The 12,647-nt window shown below is 40.7% G+C and overlaps 1 protein-coding gene across 2 annotated transcripts in view; it reads left to right on the top strand.

Annotated features, from left to right (window-relative positions):
- The window catches only part of ZBTB8A (zinc finger and BTB domain containing 8A), a 65,385-nt gene that overhangs the window by 7,185 nt on the left and 45,553 nt on the right, over positions 1–12,647 (top strand). The window contains exon 2 of one of the 2 annotated variants that reach the window (XM_030327171.1): positions 6,783–6,886. The gene's annotated coding sequence lies outside the window, so the exon portion shown is untranslated. Of the gene's footprint in view, positions 1–6,762; positions 6,887–12,647 lie in introns of those variants that run through there. The other variant, XM_030327172.1, reaches the window with a different exon arrangement.

Raw genomic sequence — 12,647 nt, forward strand, 5'->3', positions numbered from 1 at the left:
ATTCCTCCTCCTTTTTCTCCTCCTCTTCTGCAGAGGAGATGCAGCCATAGACATCAAATCTTGCAATTTTGGCCACTCACATACCTCGTTCGTACTTCTCAGTGATTTCCTTTTTCACTTCCACCATAATCACCTCCTTCTTCTCACCGCCTTTCTTTTCACCCTTCTTCTGCATGGGGGCCATTGTATACGCTCACACGGATGCTGACTACAGTACAGTATTAATAAACTCTTGTCATCTACTGTATTTAATGTAACTGACAATAAGGCAGCAGAGGAGAGGGTCTATATCGGCAGGCAGCCTGACCTAGAATGAAGCAAAGCATTCCTAAGCTTACTTTTGTATGGAAAAGCAGAGGACTGTTGTCCATAGGTGCTTTGAAGTGACAAAAAATACACTAGTGCCTGTTGTGGACACCTCCCAACGTTCTGAAAAATCACTGATTGCTGTCAAACACTGCGGCCTGAGAGCAGTCATCTGAGCATGGGAGATGATCACCCACAATCCCACAGTGAGAGAGAGAGAGTGCGCAAGAAAGAGATGAGAACCATTGATTCGGTTGTGATCATGGGATGTTCCGCGTCAGGTACTGCTTGTATTGCAAGACATCGCTCACTTGTCAAGTTAACATTTATTAGAAATGTTTGTTTGTCTTGCAGAGCACCAGCAGAACAAGTTACTCGCAATCCAAGGTTTTACTGTATTGTTTCCATTGTGTTGTGACTTTATTTAAAAGTTTCTTTCTTGGGGTGCCTGGGTGGCTCAGTCGGTTGAGCGTCCGACTTTGGCTCAGGTCATGATCTCACAGCTTGTGAGTTAGAGCCCCGCGTCGGGCTCTGTGCTGACAGCTCGGAGCCTGGAGCCTGCTTTGGATTCTGGGTCTCCCTCTCTCTCTGCCCCTCCCCCGCTCAATGCTCTGTCTTGCTCTGTCTCAAAAATAAATAAACATTAAAAAAAAATTGGGGGGCGCCTGGGTGGCTCAGTCGGTTAAGCGTCCAACTTCGGCTCAGGTCATGATCTCGCAGTCTGTGAGTTCGAGCCCCGCGTCGGGCTCTGTGCGGACAGCTCGGAGCCTGGAGCCTGCTTCAGATTCTGTGCCTCCCTCTCTCTTTGCCCCAACCCACTCGCATTCTGTCTCTGTCTCTCTCAAAAATAAATACACATGAAAAAAGTTTCTTTCTTCCTCACTGTCTCTCTCTTTCTCTGACTCTCTGTCTCCATAGATAGTGTGGTGTTCCAGAGCACTGACCTTTGATGTGTCATCATCTTTGTATTCCCAGAGTCAGAGAGAGACTGCCAAAGAGTTGGTGCTCAATAAATATGTATTGAATAAATACATTTATCCTTTCGGTTTGAGGATCTTTCCTTCTCATAAAAATAGAATAAAAGAGTTTTGCTTTAAGAAAATTAGAGAAGAAAGCATATAGAGCTACGTGGAGTTCAGAACAGGGTGAAAGTATTCAATCAAAGGTTGAAGTTGCTCTCTTTCCATTTTTTTTTCCCCCTAACCGTTCAGAAAGTCTCCACTGCTGTTGAATCCTTCCTTGGATCTCAGCAGCATCTGAACCATCGAGGGTACAGCAAATACCTTTGTGTCTGCTTCAGTTCCCTCTGTCTCACTGGTTCTGTTGGATAAGGTGCAACATAAGGTTTTTATGGTTCCAGGATATTTGGGAGAAGCTTTATTTCAAGATCTACATCTATAGTGTAGTTTCCATCAACAGAAGATACCAGCAAACCAAAAAAAAAAAAAAAAAAAAAAAAAAGGTGGGGAGGGGGATGCCTGAGTGGTTCAGTCAGTTGAGCATGGGACTCTTGATTTTGGCTCAGGTCATGATCCTGGCGGTGTTGTGGAATCGAGCCCTGCATCAAGCCCTGCGCGGGGCTTCACACTAAGCATGGAGCCCTGCTTAAGATTATCTTTTGGGGCGCCTGGGGGACTCAGTCGGTTAAGCATCCAACTTCAGCTCAGGTCATGATCTCACAGTCCGCGAGTTCGAGCCCTGTGTGGGGCTCTGTGCTGACAGCTCAGAGCCTGGAGCCTGCTTCAGCTTCTGTGTCTCCCTCTCTCTCTGCCCCTGCCCTGCTTGCACTCTGTCTCTCTCTCTCTCAAAAATAAACATTGAAAAAATATGTTAAAAAAAAGATTATTTCTCTCTCTCTGCCCCTCTCCCCCACTCGCACACACACTCTCTCTCTCTCTCTCTCTGAAAAAAAGAAGATACTAGCAAACCAAACAAGGCCATAATTTTATCTAAGGCCTTTTTTTATTTTTTAAGACTTTCTTAATATGTACATTAAAATAGTATCCTAAGCCTAAACACTAAAATTAGAAAAAAAAATTTTAATGTTTATTTGAGAGAGAGAGAGAGAGAGAGAGAGAGACAGTGTGAGTGGGCGAGGGGTAGAGAGAGGGAGACACAGAATCCGAAACAGGCTCCAGGCTCTGAGCTGTGAGCACAGAGCCTGACGTGGGGCTCGAATCCACGAACCGCGAGATCATGACCTAAGCCGAAGTCAGACGCTTAACTGACTGAGCCACCCAGGTGCCCCTAAACACTAAAATTTTAACTTTCAGATTGTAAATCTTTTTTTTTTTTTAATTTTTTTTTTAAACGTTTATTTATTTTTGAGACAGAGAGAGATACAGCATGAACGGGGGAGGGTCAGAGAGAGAGGGAGACACAGAATCAGATTGTAAATCTTATGGAGAGTATAGATCCTATTCTCATGAAATCTCTGTAATAAGTTTAAAAATCTAAATGACAAAACAAGCTCAGTGTTAACAAATGTAGGGGTATGAAGATGTGAGATATAAATGTAGATATAGATATAGATACAGATACAGATACGTAAAATGGAATAACATTCAGCCATGAAAAAGAAAGAAATCCTGTCATTTGCAACAGCATGGATGGACCCAGAGGGCATTAATGGTAAGTAAAATAAGCCAGATAGAGAAAGACTAATGCTACATGTTATCACTTAAAGTTTTTTTTTTTTTAAATGTTTATTTATTTTTGAGAGAGAGAGTGAGACAGAGTGTGAGTGGGGGATGGTCAGAGAGAGGGAGACACAGAATCGGAAGCAGGCTCTAGGCACTGAGCTCTCGGCAGAGAGCTGACGTGGGGTTCGAACTCATGGACCATGAGATCATGACCTGAGCTGAAGTCAGATGCCCAACCGACTGAGCCATCCAGGCGCCCCTACATGTTATCACTTAAATGTGGAATCTCAAAAAAAAAAAAAAAAAAAAAGAAAGTTGTACAAATGGACTAGAAAAGTGGTTGTGAGGGGCTGGAGGGTGGAGAAGATAGGGAGAGGTTGGTAAGAGGGCATGAACTTTCAGCTCTAAGGTGAATAAGGTCTGAAGATCTGTAGTGTAATGTGGTGACTATACTTGATAACACTGTATTGCCTAATTGAAATTTGCTGTGAGAGTAGAACTTAAATGTTCTCACCAAAAAGCAAAAACAAAAACAAAAACAAACCCCAACACCCCCCAAAATCAATGACAGATATGTGAGGTGACAGATTTGTTAATTAACTAGATGGAGGGAATCCTTTCACAGTGTATATGTATATGAAATCACCACGGTGTAACTTTAAATATCTTAGTTTGTCAATGATCTGGTAACTGAAGCCGAAGAAAATCTGAATAGCAAACACCCAGGTTCCTAGAGCATAATTAAGGAGGTAACATTTGAAAGGGAAAATGGCAACAATTGTTTTTAAAGAATAGCTCTTCCTTAGGGCGAGGTCTACAATAGCTAGTTAGAGTAGCTTTAACTAGTTGCCCAGTGAGAATGGAGTTTTGCTATCTTCATGTACCCTGGGGTTTTGGAAAGATCACTTTCTTTGGGTACAAATATGATGGACTCAGTCACATTTTTTTCTGTGTCCACCTTTGTATAAGTTAGCATTTTACGGGCCACAAGAAAATGTATGGTAGGAAAATTATAAACTGTTTACTTTTTCAACTCAGTTAAAAAAGTGTTTTAAAGTGGTCTGCATAATTAATAATAGTGATTTTATTATTATTACTATAATCATAGCTAACATCTGCCAAGGGCTTGTTATAAGCCAGGCACTGTTGTAAGCACTTTACTTAGATGATCTTCTCATTTACTCTGTCCTGTAACTGTAGAAGGTGTTATTATTATTATTCCATTTTATAGAATGAGAAACTGAGGCTCTAGGAAGTTAACTTCCTGTGTTATCTAGTTGTGTGTGGCAGAGCCAGAATTTGCACCTGGATAGTCTGATTCCAGAGCCTGTACCCCTGAGCACACTACCCAGTACTGCTGCTCACAGACAGACTACTCCCCCTTCTGCTTAAATTTTGAGGCAAGCGATGTCCTAATATGCCATCTGGGCCCTTTTGCAGGAAAAAGACACCACACCAGTGTTTTAATTCGTTTACTAAAGGGAATTGAGTGCTTACAAAATCCCTGGAAAGGCCGGGAGGAATGGGCTCCAGGCTGGGCCTGCAGAAATCATTCCCAGAACCAGACTGCCAACCAGGTCCCTTAGGGGAGGGCATCAGGAGGCCGCCACAGCACTGCTAAGTTCCAGATGACATTGCTAGCTGCAGTTCAAGGGTTAAGAAATTGCTGTCCCCAAACTGCCCCTCAGCACCCACCAACTGGTGACAGTTGTCTCCACCCAACTTATGTCTAAACAGCCATGAGTGACGCTCTGGAGACTGGAAGGCTGCTGCAGGAAAATCCAGTGTTTCCATAAATGTGCTTGCCAGCATTAATGCCTAAGCAGCAGAAAGATGGTCCCCGCCTCATTTCTGCCTTCCAAATCTCATAGAAGAACATCTGATGGATGGACCCTATTTCACATGGGGAAACAACTGTAAAGGAGTCTGGGAAATGTACTTTTTCATTTACCAAAAGGAAGTAATAAAGGATGCTGAAGGTTAACACACAAACTAATATCTGCTAGGGTAGGGGCATTTGGGTGGCTCAATCGGTAGAGCATGTGACTCTTGATATCAGGGTTGTGAGTTCAAGCCCCATGTTGGGCATATACATATATATATATATATATATGTTAGGGTAGAACGTGGTGGTTAGCCCTAAAAACGATATTTTATCCGTATGTAAAAACTGTTTCGGGCACAGACTATATTCAGAAATCAGTGCTCTTTGGGGCGCCTGGGTGGCTAAGTCGGTTAAGCGTCCAACTTCGGCTCAGGTCGTGATCCCATGGTTTGTGAGTTCAAGCCCCACATCGGGCTCTGTGCTGTCAGCTCAGGGCCTGGAGCCTGCCTCCGATTCTGTGTCTCCCTCTCTTTCTGCCCTTCCCCTGCTCGTGCTGTTTCTCTCTCTCTCTCTCTCTGTCTCTCAAAAATACATAAAGAATCTAAAAAAATTTTTTTAAGAGAAAAAAAAGAAATCAGCGCTCTTTAAAAGCTACAGAATCAACTTTTGCTTTCCACCATACAGACCCAGTACTAGTTAGTGTGCTGTTAAGTACCTTTGTTGAAATAGTAAAGCTATCACAGAAAGTCCCTTTACTGAGTGTCCTCCTAGCTCACTGGGCTGGGTGATAGATGGATGAGCTTTTAGTGTAGGAAGGAGTTGTTTTCAAAAATTAATAATTTTGTTCCCCCAACTACAGTTTTCTCCTCAAAGATTTTTGTAAGCCTCGAGGCAGCAATGTTTTGAATGGTTTAAGTTGCCAGAATTCAGACCTCCTCATGAGTGGGTAGTTGACGTGCAATCGCTTTACTAATTTAAATATATTTGAACGGTTCTTCTTTCTCTGGTGGTGTTTTCAGGATACTCATTTAAAAATTATTTCAGTTTGTTTCCTTCTTTCTACTGGCTTGTATTTTCTAAATTTTCTGTAATTATATAATACCTTTATAATCAGAAAAAAAAAAGATTACCTTAAAAAGTGATCCCATTACTTTAGGCAAAAATTTTTTGGCAAGAATTCTTAACTGATTGGTTTAGAAAGCATCAAATTCATTTTCCACTGCCTGTGGACACCAAGCCTGACACTCTCTTTGATTAACAAAACTTCATGGTCAATGAAAAACATAATCAAACCGATTTAAAAAAAAAATTTTTTTTTTGGTAATGGAAAAGGTTTGGAATAGAATAAAAACTGAACATTTTATAACATTGTTACAACTGATATTGCAAATTACGGTACACTCAGGGAACCCTGAGGGGCAGGAAAAAAAATTGTGTTACACTCTGGTATAATCTGGCAAATTGAGTAAGTTACAAAAGATCTGGTGACTGTAGTAGGGCTTTCTGAACATATTTTTTTTCCCCACTTCCCGCAACCATACAGTTTTCCAGAAATGTTGCGTTTTTCAAGTTGAATCTTTAAAGCTCTTCTGTTTGGTTTTCTTGCAAATCATATTAGGCCACTTGGAGGCAAAGGGTAATAAGACATGTGTTGCTGTTTTAGTATCTCATCTGCTGGCCTGCCTTCGAACAGCTGTTGTCTAAAGAAGTTTATTTTATTGTCACAGTTAAAAAGTGTGTCTGCTTTCAATTTGCCATAATACATTTTAATATCAGATCTCTCTTCTTGCAGATTTGAATATTAAGGTTTCCGTTAGAAATACAAATTTATTTATTTCCATTAATTAATCATCTGTGCCGATTATCTATTTTTACATGCTCAAAAGTGATACCTGATAAGGGCTGCCATGTAATTTATTTCAATAAGTATCTTTTAAGGACCTTAGCAGATGTTTCTGTCTCTTATAATGTAAAAGTACATTGTAAATAGCTATTTGCTCTCTCTACAGGACAAACCTTCATATACAGAGTGTTTTTGACTTGGAACCTTCCCTTTTTTACTCCACTCAATTGACTTAGCAGGGTTTCAAGAGCAGCGTTCATAAATTTGCAGGTATGAACAATTTTAATTCTTGATATTGTATCTAACTTAAATATATAGACAGAAAGTAGAATTTCGTAACTATAGATTTTATATGTCAGAGGATGGATTTATTGCTTGAAAAGTCACTGTATAAAACATTCAGCATTCTGATTTTCTTGGCCGGGTCTCCCTGTTCACTTATTGCTAAATTTTTAATCCATTGCCTCTCTTGTGTATGTATACCTTCCATTCTGCCTTAATCAAAGATTCATATTATATTAGAGCTGGAGATTATGTAGGCCCATCCCCTCAATTTGCAGAGAAGGAAATGAAGCCTAGAAAGGTGAAGGTAGAGTCCACGGACACAGAGCCAATTGAGTAGTAGAGCTAGTGTCAGATCTCTCAGCTCTTCCCCCGACACTTGGGCAGGAGTATAGTTCAGAAATTATATCCCGCAGCTTTGGAGTCACTGTCTGGGTTAATACCCTTTTCTGTGGGGAGAATAATACCACCTACCTGATGGGTTGTTGTGTGTGAGGATTAAAGAAGACAATATATTGTGCTTCTGCTATTATGGTCTATGGCCCTTTTTACTTCCCGTTGGGTTGACCCCTTCACTGCTTCTTGAAACTCCACACCTTGGCTCACGGTTGCAGTGCTGTCCTGATTCTCCCTGTAATTCTCTGTGACACTGGCTTCTCTTCCCCATCTTACTCCACAGACGAGGGCAGCCCTCCAGGCTCTCATCTCAGCCCATGTTTCCTGTGAGCCCCTCCATCCCTGTTTGCTGAGATCTTCCACTTCTCTGTCTTCAAGTCTGACTTACCCCCTGAACTTCAGATCGGCATTTCCAGTGGCCCCATGGCCGTCGCTTCCCGATTTCCCATTCACCTCAAGCATGATGAACTTAAAACCAAAGCCATTCCTTTTCCCGTAAATAAGTTCTTCTAACTGACTTCCTAATTTCTGTGAGTGATACTACCAAATACCCAGGCTTTAAGAATCCCCACGTTCTCGGGGCGCCTGGGTGGCTCAGTCGGTTAAGCAGCTGACTTCGGCTCAGGTCATGATCTCGTGGTCCGTGAGTTCGAGCCCCGCGTCGGGCTCTGTGCTGACAGCTCAGAGCCTGGATCCTGTTTCAGATTCTGTGTCTCCCTCTCTCTGACCCTCCCCCATTCATGCTCTGCCTCTCTCTGTCTCAAAAATAAATAAACGTTAAAAAAAAAAATTTTAAAGAATCCCCACGTTCTCTTTATAGCTTTCTAGCCTTCCACAGCCAATGACAAATTGTGGTACCCTCTGGTACAATCTGGCAAATTGAATAAGTTACAAAATATCTGGGTGGCTGCAGTGAACATTTGTAGTAGGATCTTTCAATCAGCCATCAAGACCCGTGGATTTATTTCCCATTGAAGAATTTTTCATCTTTTCTTTCCTTCCCATTCCTGCCATCATCACGGTGTTCAAGCCATTAACCAGATCCACAGTTGCCAATAAAGTAGCTGTTCTTTCACTTGGAAATGGCTGGGTTCTTTTTCTCTCTCTCCCCCAGAAATACAGCCTCTTGACTTTCCATGCTTGTTCATTTAGCACATGCATCTTGACTTAAGTACAGACACAAAATATCCTTAACTCTGAGAACTTCCAAAGTATCTTAATCTTGAATTACAACCTAGATCTGGCTAAATGTAAGACTCATGCTTAATATTTCACCCATATGTTTGACAGACTTTAAAATTTTTTATTTTTGAATATATTTTTAATACTCAAACCTCAAAATATTTAAAAGTTTACCATATAAAATCTCCCTCCCATTCTTGTTTCCTGTCTCCCAGATCCCATTTCCACTCCAACTGGCAACCACTGTTCTATGTTTCTTGTTAATCTGTTTAGAGTCTCTGCTTATTTTTTTCCCGTGTGTGTGTGTGTGTGTGTGTGTGTGTGTATGTATGTATGTATATATATATATATATATATATATATATATATACACATAACTTAACTATGCTTTTTACAAAACTTAACTATGTGTCATAGCCATCTTTCCATATAGCTATCCCTTATTCGTGGATATTTTTCTAACCCTTCACTGTCACAGTTGGTTCTTCAGTGAATAACCATATACGTGTGTCTTTCTGATTATGTACCAGTGGCCCCGTAGCATAAATCCCCAGAAGTGAAATTGCTTGGTCAGAAAAGATACGCATTCGTAATTTTGAGAGCTATTGCCAGACTGACCTCCAAGGGGCCATACTAATTTACATTCCCACCAGTAATGATTGAGGGTACCTGTTTTCCCACATTTTTATAAATATTATCACATTTTTGGATTGGTTTGCTGCCTTGAGAGGGGAAAGAATGATACATCAGTGTGGTTTTAATGTGCATTTATATTTTATGACCAAGGTTAAATATACTTTTCATATGATAAGGGACATTCATATTTCTTTTCCTGGGGACTGTCCTTTGTCTCATTTTGTCTCATGGTTATTGTTCTTTTACTTGCCAATTTCTTAGAAGCTTGGTGTGTATTGAGATGACCCTTTTCTCTGATAGACTCTTTTACCATGTTGTCATATGCCTTATGCCTTTGCTTGTGGTATTTTTTTATTATGATTTTTTTTGCTATTCATGTTTCATCTTTATGTAATCAAATGTATCAATCTTTTATTTAAAAAAAATTTTGGCGGGGGGAGCACCTGGGTGGCTCAGTCAATTAAGCGTCCAACTCTCAGTTTCGGCTCAGGTCATGATTTCGTGGTTTCACGGGTTTGATCCCTGCATTGGGCTCTGCGCTGACAGTAGAGAGCCTGCTTGAGATTCTCTCTCTTCCTCTCTCTTTACCTCTACCCCACTCATGCTATCTCTGTCTCTCAAAATAAATAAATAAAACTTAAAAAAAAATTTTTTTTTTATCAGTCTTTATGGCTTTTGTATTTTGAGTCAGAGGCCCTTCCCACTGTGTAGTCTTCCATATTTTCTCTTAGAACTTTTATGGCTTTGTTTTCACACTTAAATGTTTGATCCATATGGAACTTATCCTTGTATGAGATGGGAATTGTAAATCCACTTTAATTTTTTTTTTCTGGAAATCTAAAATTGCCCCAGTGCCATTTATTACATTGCTCAGTTTTTTATGACAGGCTTATTGTCTATTAAATTCCCACCTGAAGTAGGGTGTATGTCTGGATTTTTTTAATTTTTAAAGATTTTATTCTTGAGGCGCCTGGGTGGCTTGGTCGGTTAAGCGTCCGACTTCGGCTCAGGTCATGATCTCGTGGTCCGTGAGTTCGAGCCCCGCGTCGGGCTCTGTGCTGACAGCTCAGAGCCTGGAGCCTGTTTCAGATTCTGTGTCTCCCTCTCTCTCTGCCCCTCCCCTGTTCATGCTCTGTCTCTCTCTGTCTCAAAAATAAATAAACGTTAACAAAAAAAATAAAAAAAAAAAAGATTTTATTCTTTTAATAATCTCCACACCTAATGTGGGGCTCGAACTCACAGCCCCGAGATCCAGAGTCACACTCTACCGACTGAGCCAGCCAGGCACTCTGGAGTTCCAAATATACTCCACTGGTCTTTTGCTTTATCTCCCTCACCACAGTTTTCTTTACCGAGGAAGTATAATATAATTGAATAGATGTTGGTGCTAACTCCTTCTCTTTATTCTTTTTTTGTAATGTTTATTTATTTTTGAGAGAGAGACAGAGCGTGAGTGGGGCAAGGGCAGAGAGAGAGGGAGACACAGAATCTGAAGCAGGCTCCAGGTTCTGAGATGTCAGCACAGAGCCTGATGCGGGGCTTGAACCCACAAACCGTGAGATCATGACCTGAGCTAAAGTTGGATGCTTAAACCAACTGAGCCACCCAGGCACCCCCTCTTTGTTCTTCTTTTTTCAGAATTTTAACTAGTTATTCCTGTGTGTTTATTTTTCCATAAAACTTTAGCATCAACTTGCATTGATCTTAAACTAACCTGCTGGTGTTTTTATGATGCACATGTTATTACAAAATGTCTTAGGAAGAACTGACATCTTAACATGTCGAATCTTCCAATTCGAAAGGCTTGGCTTTCGATAGTCTTCTTTTGTGTCCCTGTGTTTTCTTCATATTATGAGTCTTGTGCATTTCTTGTTAAATTTATTCCTAGTATTTCGTATTTTTGATGCTATTGTAAATGGGAGTCTTTTATTCCATTATATCTCTTACCTAATGTGGGTGTCTTTTTGTATATATGAAAGTTAGTGATTTCTAATATTAATTTTATAATCTCTTTCCCTTCTACTTGTTTTTGATCATTTTGCAGTTGAGACTGTTGTATTTCCCAGGTATACAGTAATAATATTTGCAAATAATAATAATTTTACCTCCTGCTTGCCAGTGGTCCTTTCTCTAGTTTCTTTCTCAAGTTAAATGCCTTGGCTAACACCTTCAGAACAGTGTTAAATAATATGGTATTAGTGGGTATCCTTGTCCTTTTGCTGGCTTTACTGGAACGTTCTATTCAGATGCTAGGTTTTAGACTGAAACAGATAGATATATTTTATCACCACAAGGTTTTACTGAGTACAGATTATGGACCAGATGCTGTACCATAAAATAGAGATTTAAAAAAAAAAAAGAAAATGAGGGGGCACCTGGGTGGCTCAGTCAGTTGAGTGTCTGACTTCCGCTCAGGTCATGGTCTTACAGCTCGTGGGTTTGAGCCTCGTGTCGGGCTCTGTGCTGACAGCTCAGAGCCTGGAGCCTGCTTTGGATTCTGGGTCTCCTACTCTCTCTCTCTGCCCCTCACCCACTCACGCTCTGTCTCTCAAAAATAAATAAACATTTAAAAAAATTAAAAAGAAAAGAAAATGAGTATGACTCTACCTGGCTTCAAAGAGTTTACAGGGAAAGACAGATACACAAATTAGTGTATTAACTGTATTAACTTCCTTGCTGGTCTCTGCAACATCTGTGTATCCATGTTATGGATGTCACAACAAAGTTATATAGAGTATACAGTGGAGACACAAAAAATGGCGATAGCTGATCAGCTTAAGCCCCATGTCAAGATAAAATTCCAAAGAACAAGGTACTAAAACATACTAGCTTAGTTTGCATTGAAATGTTTTCATTAAATTCATTATAAGATGTCCTTGACTTCGGAGGCAACATATAGGGAAAGTCGCGTGAAGAATCTTTGTTAGTTCAGTAAGGACACTGGTGAGAATATTTATCAAATGCCTCCAACATAACAAACATTAAACTAAGGCCAGGCATACACACAGACATGATCTCTGCTCTTATGGATGTTACAGTGTAGCAGGGAAGCACCTTAAGATAGACCAATAGGGGCGCCTGGGTGGCTTGGTCGGTTAAGCATCCGAGTTCGGTTCAGGTCATGATCTCACGGCCCGTGAGTTCGAGCCCCGCGTCAGGCTCTGGGCTGACAGCTCAGAGCCTGGAGCCTGTTTCAGATTCTGTGTCTCCCTCTCTCTCTCTGCCCCTCCCCTGTTCATGCTCTGTCTCTATCTGTCTCAAAAATAAATAAACGTTAAAAAAAAAAATTTAAAAAAAAAGATAGACCAATACAATCCAGCACTTGCCACGAAGTACATGTATAAGGTACATTGGAGGGAGTGTGGAGGAAGTTGAAATTAACATCAGCCCAGGGAAGTCCAGGAAAGCCCCCAAGGGAGGCTCTGTTTGAGCTGACTCTGAAGGAGGAATGAGAGCTTCTCAGATTGAGAAGGATGGTTTTATTGTAGCACAGGAACAATATGTACAAAAGCTTGGCGGCCTGAAGGGTACTATG

The sequence above is a fragment of the Lynx canadensis genome, chromosome C1 (genome assembly GCF_007474595.2).
Source record: "Lynx canadensis isolate LIC74 chromosome C1, mLynCan4.pri.v2, whole genome shotgun sequence".
Lineage (NCBI taxonomy): Eukaryota > Metazoa > Chordata > Mammalia > Carnivora > Felidae > Lynx > Lynx canadensis.